Source organism: Sinocyclocheilus anshuiensis, unplaced genomic scaffold, assembly GCF_001515605.1.
Source record: "Sinocyclocheilus anshuiensis isolate Anshui unplaced genomic scaffold, SAMN03320099.WGS_v1.1 scaffold28, whole genome shotgun sequence".
NCBI lineage: Eukaryota > Metazoa > Chordata > Actinopteri > Cypriniformes > Cyprinidae > Sinocyclocheilus > Sinocyclocheilus anshuiensis.
The window spans coordinates 946,703-955,878 of record NW_015555724.1 but is presented as its reverse complement, the minus strand read 5'-3'; the positions used below and the strand labels follow the sequence as shown (position 1 = coordinate 955,878).

General features: G+C 35.2%; 1 protein-coding gene across 2 annotated transcripts in view; it reads right to left on the bottom strand.

The window, feature by feature from the left end:
• LOC107672585 (protein-methionine sulfoxide oxidase mical3a-like) overlaps nucleotides 1-9,176 on the bottom strand; it is a 94,361-nt gene that overhangs the window by 64,239 nt on the left and 20,946 nt on the right. For both annotated transcript variants that reach the window (XM_016465836.1, XM_016465837.1), the window contains one exon: nucleotides 2,660-3,211. The gene's annotated coding sequence lies outside the window, so the exon portion shown is untranslated. Of the gene's footprint in view, nucleotides 1-2,659; nucleotides 3,212-9,176 lie in introns of those variants that run through there.

Here is a 9,176-nt window from a genome sequence, read left to right as displayed (position 1 = left end):
CAAGCTCAAACTTGACTGAAACGCAAAATAAAAGCAGCGTTGCAAATAAATTACTAGATATGGCCATGGAAAATATGTATTGCAAAATCATTGCTTTTGTGCGGTTTCATTTATATTTTGCAATTCTTTATTTTTGTTTGCAAAAAACACATTTATTTTTTCTCAATACTTTTATTTTCATTTGCAAAACTTTATTATTTTGCATATATATGTGGCATTGTATTGACTCCATAGTCCTGCACTTTCCGTCTTTGACGACACGTAAAAAAACTGCGCATACCGCAGGAACGGTATAACAGAGAATTTTAGTGGTTTTGAAACCGTGACTTTTCCAAACCGCGGTATACCTTGAAACCGGTTATCGTCCCATGCCTAATACATATATATAAATATATAAAATCTTCCTGGCAATTGTGACTTTATCTCACAATTCAGATTTTTTTTCTCAAGTTTATATCTTGCAGTTGCAAGTTATAAATTCATACTTGAGAGTTTACATTTCGCAATTTTGACTTTTTCTCACAATTCTGAGTTGAGTTTACATCTCGCAATTATGGTTTTTGTTTCTGCCATGGAATTAAAAATAAAAAGGCAACTGCAACTTTTTCTCTCACAAATCACAATTCTAAAATGTTTTTCCTCACAATGGCAAGTTTATATTTCATAATTCTGACTTTTTTCTTGCAAGGAAATTGAGATAAAAGTTGCTGTTGCCTTTATTTTTTATTCCATGGTGGAAACAGGCTTATACAGAAAAGAGCAAGTTGGATACAGATAACTTTATAGGTTCCATGAAAGTAAATGTCATATGGGTTTTGAATGACATGAATTCGAGTAAGAACTATCCTTTTAAAAGACAAACGGCAAGCTAGTTAGGGAACTATAAGGCAGCAAAAGGACATTGGGACAAGTCCAAAATTGACAAAAATTGGACGCTGAGGTGGTAAACAATGAAATTTATTCTAATGTTAGCATTTGGGAACCACATAAGACCTAATGCAGTGTATAGACAATGAGCAGCATGAAGCTAAAGAACAGCTAATGTCCTGTCTGGAATATGCTGTGTGTGCATGCATGCATTACATCATCTTTCCCAAACTTATGATAACAGCATCAGATGTCCAATCTAGTCTCCAACCCCTGATCTCATTGGATTTTATACAGGTCAGAGAGTTCTGCAGATTGAGGAAAAGTGTTTTTGCAAAAGCTTTTAGGGAATGATCACATGCTATTCGACAGTATCATCCGACACACTTCGCCTGAGCTTAATGCAGTACAGCATAATTGGATGATGTCATTGAAGACACGCTTGCACAGATAAAAAGAGTCAAGGTTAAAGTAGCAGTGTGCAATTTTTGCACCACAAGCTGCACTAAACAGAACTGCATAAATAAGAATTCTTTCCAAACAGGTTTCCCAAACACTGCCATTGATTGGACAGACAGTTTAGTCAAAACCAAGCCACTGAGAATAATTGCTATGTAGAGCTGGTCTGGATTTTAACATTAAAAAAGCTAAGGAAAAATGACAGGTTCCTTAAAAGCGAAAAAGACTTCGGTGACACTGATTGATTATCATTGGTTCAGAGTTCTTTTGAAAAACACAACCACACATTCCTCATTCCTGAACAAACATCCTTTTCAAAGAAATCTGACATTTCAGTAGGAACTACTTCACTTTTTTATTATCTATTTCTCAAAGGCTTTTGCTCATAACATGAGCATTAGGTCATAAAGCAAAAAAAGCTTCCATGTTTCCCATGATTCCAACAGTATGCAGGCAAACATTTTCAAACTGATCTCAAACAGTCACAGGAAAACATGCCAGACTAACGTCTCTGGCACCTTACGTGACTCATTAGATTCCAGCGATGTTCAAAAGTCAACAGACGCAGTGTTGAGCAGTGAGCTAGGGGAAGTGCTTCCACAGTTCTCCTGATTTAAAACAAGTTTAATTAAATAAGCTGCTGCAGAGGCTGTTCTCTCCATTAGAGGTCCAAGAGTCCCCTGCCAATCTGAAGACAACCACTTCCATCTTCCCACACCCATATGCATATAAAATGTATGATACATTAGGCCATGTGCTAAGTGATCCAGATTTACATGAGTTTAAAAAAAAGCATGAACACATCGTTTGCATCCATAAAAAGCGATAAGAGCTGCACTAAGGCTTAAGCTATCTCTGATAGCACATAGATGAAATTAAAGTTAACAAGAAAGAAATAGAAGAAAATATGCCTGATTACTCTACTTCCCAAATTCTGTATATAACCATACCAAATTCACAACTTTGAAAAAAATTGGTAATATTTAAGGAAAAAAATAATAATTAAGCACAATGTACATCAAGAGCAAACGATGTTGCTTTTTTAGCAAAAAAATTATTCAGATTATTTTTATAGCTGTCAAATTGTAAAACATTTCTCACCTGACTAGCAAATGACTAGCAGTTTCTATCTACCTATCAATAATAAAAACATATACTGTATATATATATATATTTTTTTTTTTTTATTTATTTCATAATTGATAAGTAAAATCTTTCTTAATCATCTTCATAAATTAAACACGTAAAACCACTTTCTAAATGCATTAAAGACAATTCAAATTAATAGAAAACATTCAAATATAAGACATGAACAGACATAAACAGAACTTACTTGCTCCGTCTCTACATTCACGAGTATGTGTGCTTTCCCTGGAGTCAACCGATCACTTTAATTCCACTTCCGTGACTTTTCCGTTACAACCTCTGGCAAAGCCGGTGCACAATTTGAAAATCAAAAATGTTGGCAATAAATCCCTGCAGTGCCGCTGCCTAAACAATATAGCCAAAAGTTGCAGACATCTCCTTTTAAGGCCAACTCAGTGCCCACAGCATGATCTTTCACTGTCTGCCAGCTTGCAAAGGAGAACTCCGTTTTAAATAAGTCACGCTGGACCTCCAAAATGGAAAACTATTGGGTCTTCTTACTGGTAAATGTCACTTAACTTTCGTTTAACCGGTCACAGTTGAGTAGATCTACCCCACAGTCTTTTCATGTCTGGCTCCCAGGTCAAAAAAACAAGCCACCTCTCTCTCCCCCATTGATAGCTGTTGTTAGAAAGTCAAATATCTAATCTAATCCAAGCCTGGCATAAATGCCAAAATAATCAACTGGCTTGAGCTGAGTCAGCAAAAAGAGTCTTCCTCGCTCTGGTTTTTCACTGACCTGACAGGAACAAAGACACAAGGACGGTTTATGGCACAAAAAGCATCCTTCAGGATAATATTTCCAACATTATGATCTTCTCAATAACAATAAGCCATTATAATGTTACCATAAGACAATCCATATTGAAATAGTAAATCAGTCAAAAGAACTAACTTCTTTACTAATTGCACGTAAACAGCATGACTGCAATGAGTCTGTGTTAAACATCAAAGATCAAAACAATAAAAAACATTTTTACTACATAGAGGGTCTTCATGGTATGGGAAAAAGGTCTTATATGGAAATAGGGGTCAGACAGACGTCAGACTTACAGTTTTACATCATTTTATGATTAGTCATGGGCAAACATCACAGCATGATGAGATTATCAGAAACACAGGCGATGAAGCAACAGTAACCTTCACTAATGGGTTAGTTCATTAAGGACATACATAACACATATTTCTGCCTAAAGAACCAGAGGAATCCTGCATGGAATGCGGCAGTCTAAAACATATAATTCACTAAATATCATATTTCAAATTTCACAAACAATAAACCATCTTTTGTTGTTTTTGTAAATCTCTCTGGTAGGGAGAAATATGTCCAACTTACACAAGCAATAACACTATTACACTATTAAGTAACACTAACAAATGTTCTACAGATGAGTTAATGTGCACTGAAATAGTTCCACGTGTCAATGTACACAAACAGCTGACTAATTACTTATTAAAGAAATAAATTCACATCAAAATGAAAATCCCCCATTTACTCACTCGCATCATGTTGATTCAAGCTATACATTCTTCTGTTAACAAGATATGTCAGACATAATGACAAAATTATGTCTAATGGGTTAAATGCAGAGCACTAATTCCGAGTATGGGTCACCATACTTTTTTCTTTTTTTTTATAATTATGTTCATTTTCACTGTATGGAAAAGATGCAATGGATGTGAATGGTGACTCAGGCTGTCAAACAGCATACATTTTTTTGTGTTCCACAGGAGAAATAAAGTAATATATATTTGCAACTACATGAGGACGAGTAAATTAAGGGGGCATTTTTATTTATGGGTGAATTACTTCAATATGAATGTTATCATAAAATGTAAACAAACATGCGTCTAGATTCGCAGGAATGTGAACGAGAGTCATTTCAAATCTCGTTATAAAACGAAACGCTTGTCAGCCGTTGAAACTTAATAAATCACGACAGTTTTTTTCATCTTAATGTTGGTCAGTGTGTCAGAAGATTTAACTATTTATCTCCGTAAAAGAGTTTGATAGAGCATAAGTATCGTAACGTTACTCAATGTTTGCGATCTGTTTGTGAGTGATAGCGAAGTTTGTCAGTTCTTTTGGGTCGTGTAACACTCAAAAGAGAAAGGAAAAATTGAAATCGCATCATATGACCCCTTTAAATGAATCTGTAGAACCGCTACACAAAACCGGTCTGAACGATTCTCTCATGAATCGGACTGAATTGGACCAATCAACAACTCAATGAACCGAGAAGAGTTCATTTCAAACATGCCCGATACATAATGAACCGACAACAGATGACTGATCTGATACTATGAGCATGTGGGGTGAACCGAGGATTTGACAGATGGGATGAAATTACTTTAACAGCTGAATCGCAGAAACGTTAATAAAACGTTCTGGGGAAATGTTTAACAGTTTTGTCCTCATATATAAGAAACAGTTGCTTTTAGTGAACAAACGTTCATTAAAACGTGCAAAACCTTTTTTTTTTGTGTGCCATAGATGAATATGAATTTAGTTTAATGCAAGTGCAAAATATGTTTAGGTTCTAAATCTATTTGTTATTATGAGCTGAATCGTGGCTGAACTGGGACACATGATTACAATAAACACTCTTATTAATAAAACTTCATTGACAGCAATATATGGAACGTTTTAAAGCATTATGACGTGAAAACCAATGAATCGGTTTTTGACCCCGTTCTTTAAAACGAACTGTTCAAAAGAACCGGTTCGCCGAGTCGGACTTCACACCACCAGTCACTCAGTCAGCAAACTAACGTATCCGTTTATGAACAACAATCACCGCAGTAGGTGCTTACCTTTATTTCATGGATCCTATAATAAACTAGGACACGCTTTGCTTGTTCACTTTCCCGGAACTATTTTTAAATCAATTACATTATTTATTATTCCACGTGTCCGTCTTGAAGTCGTTCCCAAAATCCCAAACCAGCGGAAAACATTTGAACCGAAATACGCGTGTACTAGATCAGTCCGCCTGAGTGTCCGTTCATACTGCAGCAGCAGAAAGGCGCTAACGCGAGAAGGACGGAGGATCCCACACTATGGAGCAGCAGAGGGGGAGGAAAACAATCCAACGTTAATAATTCTCTTACGAGTAAACAGTCACGTATCAGATGAGAATAGTCCACAAGGCAATAAAGTAAAACTTTCCGTTTATGTTGAATTTATCCCTCTGCATTTTACTGAAAGAGCAAGGCGGTTAAGAAAGAACAGTACTTTGCTTCACTCCCCCTACTTTTGGCAGCAATGGGCGGGCGGTACATTACCACAGTTTAATCTGATTGGCTTTCTCAAAAGACGTCACCAGGCAATGTCGTTCACAGGTTTAAAACTGATTTGAGACTCCAAATTTTTGTAATCTGTTTAGTAGTGTTTGAAGATCTGCTTCTCTCTTAATTTCTGTCGTTTGTTTTAGGGTCAGTGACAAATAACTGAAATAAAGGATCATTTGAAAAAAGTGGCTTGTTATTAGAAAAAATATTATTTTTTTAAGTTGGTTCATATTTATTTATTTAGATAATTAGCTAGTGTTTATTTAAGTTTTCAACCGTTTTTATTTATTTAATTTTTTCCACCACAGGCAAATTTAACTATCACCATACTTCCCTAGTTGACTAATTCACAGTAGCTACATTACGGCAATTGTTTTGTATTTCAAGTGTTCTGAAATGGCATGTTTAAATGTGTAAAATATTGAATTAAGTGCACTAATTTGCATGCATTTCCAGAAAATAAATTTGATCAATGGATAGAAACAAGCTCAAAATTCTTGTTTCATTATGTTGACATATTAGAGTTAAAGGTTTTACAGAGGGCATTTTTAATATCTTATTTTATCACTTCATGAATCTGTCAACAGCCAGAAAAAAAGTCTTTCACCGTGTTTTTAGGAATAAAATGTTATCTAAATCATTGCTATATGAATAGATACCCTACTGCAACAGTATAATGTGTCATTCAGCAAAGCGTGCTCTGTCTGGACAGGGAGCAGCCCGTGTTGTCTGTGGGAATTTAAAAAGCAGTGGTTAAGGGTACACTCAACCACTATGACCTCTGTGATTCTGCCCAGTCTTATGGAGTTATAAATGCCAACTGGTTGAGAAAATCCAGTGTCCCTTCATCCAAACCAGTCTGGGAAAATGAAAATGGCTTGGTTCCTTGATCATTCTCTATGGTTTTCTAAACCAAATACAGGCCCAGAAAAGGCGAGGACATCTTATAAAAGTTCTTATAAAAGTATTTATTTTTCTGACAGACTTAAAGCAAGTTGGATTCATTGTATTGACAGACTTCAAGCAAAGATCTGGAACTCACAAAAAAATAAACATACTGCAGTAGGACTTGTTTTTCTTTCACGAAACCAAAAAAATGTCAGATGATAGAAAAGACAGGGAAAGACTGTTGGGAAATCATAGCTCACAGGAAGCAACCAAAGAAAACAAATGTTGTGAACTACAAACATATTTTGCTCTGAAAGAAGCCATCTAAAACTGAAAACAAAACTTTTATGTAATATGTCTCCTAATAAGGTGAGGGAGAATGCTCTTGAACATGACTCGAAGGACAAATACAAAGATAGCATTATAAATATACCCACTTATCTGTTGATGTACAACTGTTTGAGGTGTTTCTGAGTATGTGATTGTATAGCTTTAAATGGAAAACTGTTCCTCTCTTTGAGTGTTGAGTTTTTATAATTCTATCAGCTACACACCAACACTCACTGAACACCCACTTAAAAAAGTACATTGATTGCATGGGGTTGCTCCGTGACACAGAGCCTTAAGGTGAAGGGTGTAACTTTTTAAAATAATTTCTATTTTACTCCTTCAATCTGCCATTATGCCTTGAAAGATGCAGAGTATATAGGATTCATATAGGTTACTATGCTATGAAAATCAGTAACATACTGATCTGTAACACAGCATGTATATGTCCCCAAGGTTATGCGCCTTATTGTGATCTTATTTCTTTAAGTGCATAGATTCCAGGGCAGATGTTTTAGTTTATTTCTCTATGTTGAGCAAAAACATCAACCGCAGCTTTATCCTGCCTCTGTGCCATACTAAATCTGACATCCATCAACACAAGCAGTTCTGATAATCATTCTACACTCCATAAGTGAAGATAACAACTTTTAAAGAATGAATAAATGCAACAAGTAAAACGTCAAGGGAGTCTATATAAGAATTGGTATTCATTCAATCATTTATAGATATATATACACACTACCGTTCAGTAAGGTTTTTTTTTAGAAATTAATATACATCTATTAACATGACTCATTCAAATTATCAAAAAGTAATCAAAGACATTTATAATGTTACAAGAGGTTTCTACTTAAAATAAATTTAATAATAACAATAATATGTAAATCAAATCAGCATATTAGAATGATTTTTAAATGATCATGTGACACTGAAGACTGAATTAATGACTGCTGAAAATTCAGCCCCTGAATTTTGAACAGTGTACATACAGTACATTTAATATCTCCATAATTTATTAGCCCTGTTTACAAATGCCCCACATCTTCAAATTTAGCTGCGTATACAATATAGTTTCTATCTCCACATTAATAGATTTACAATCACACTTATATTGTCCCAACTAAATTTAAGCATTTCTCCTTTTCTAGATTGATTTAAGGAGCACTCCCAGATCCTGGCCAGATAGCAGATTTCACAGCTTAACTAATGTGAAAAGAACATTCGTTGGTAGTGAAGTCATTTAAAAAGAAAGCAGTATTCTCTAGAATCCCTAGCACAGCCCTGTGGTTCTGCTCTAAAATGCATTGCACTATAGGTTTTAGAAAGTCAGATTTAACTAGATTTTATTTAGATCTAAATCTTTATCATCTAGAACGATGCTTGTCTGTACAAAAATAGGTTGATAGGATGCGTGTGGGTGTTTTGGGGGACTGCTTACTTACTGCCCCAAGTCGAAACAAATATAGGTCTCTGATCCAATCAGTGTAAGTCTATTAGATTTAGCAAGTTTTCACCTAGAAATTCATATCTACAGCACAAACAATTGCTGGGAAGAGTTAAGTTCCAAAATTGAATAAATGAGGTTAGTGGTTTGCTCAAATCCCAAACCCTAAGGATGAGTACTAGTAATTAGGTCATTATTGCTTGTAGATGGATAATTTGAGGGCTTTCAACCTAAAATCTAAATGAAGTACGAGCAAGTTAAAGGCTAGACTTCTGAGACTAGACACATAATTAATCTGATGACTCGGTGAAGGTCTACATCTGTTTGGTGTTACTGCACAAAGAAAATAATTTATGGAGGAGAATCTAAACAAGGCATTCCACAAAGAAATGACTTAATCTACAGTTCAGAGTAAAAGAAATGCCTATGTTCCTGTAAAACAAAGAAGCACAACGTATCCCAAAACAAAGGCTCTTTCTTTAAAGATGAAAAGATGGACCAACAGCTGCTACAAGCTTTACAGATGCAACAGATATAAAGCTTACTCTTTTATGTGATTTACTGAGGAGTACATAACAAAACACTTCAAATCAAAAGTCAACAGAACAGTAAATCAAACATTACTGGTTACTGTTATCAATCATATCCCATTACATACAATGATAAAATAGCATTTGAAATCACAGGCCTGCATCAAGTAGTATCAAGACACAAACTGACATCTGATACCATCTTAGGAGACAACAATAAC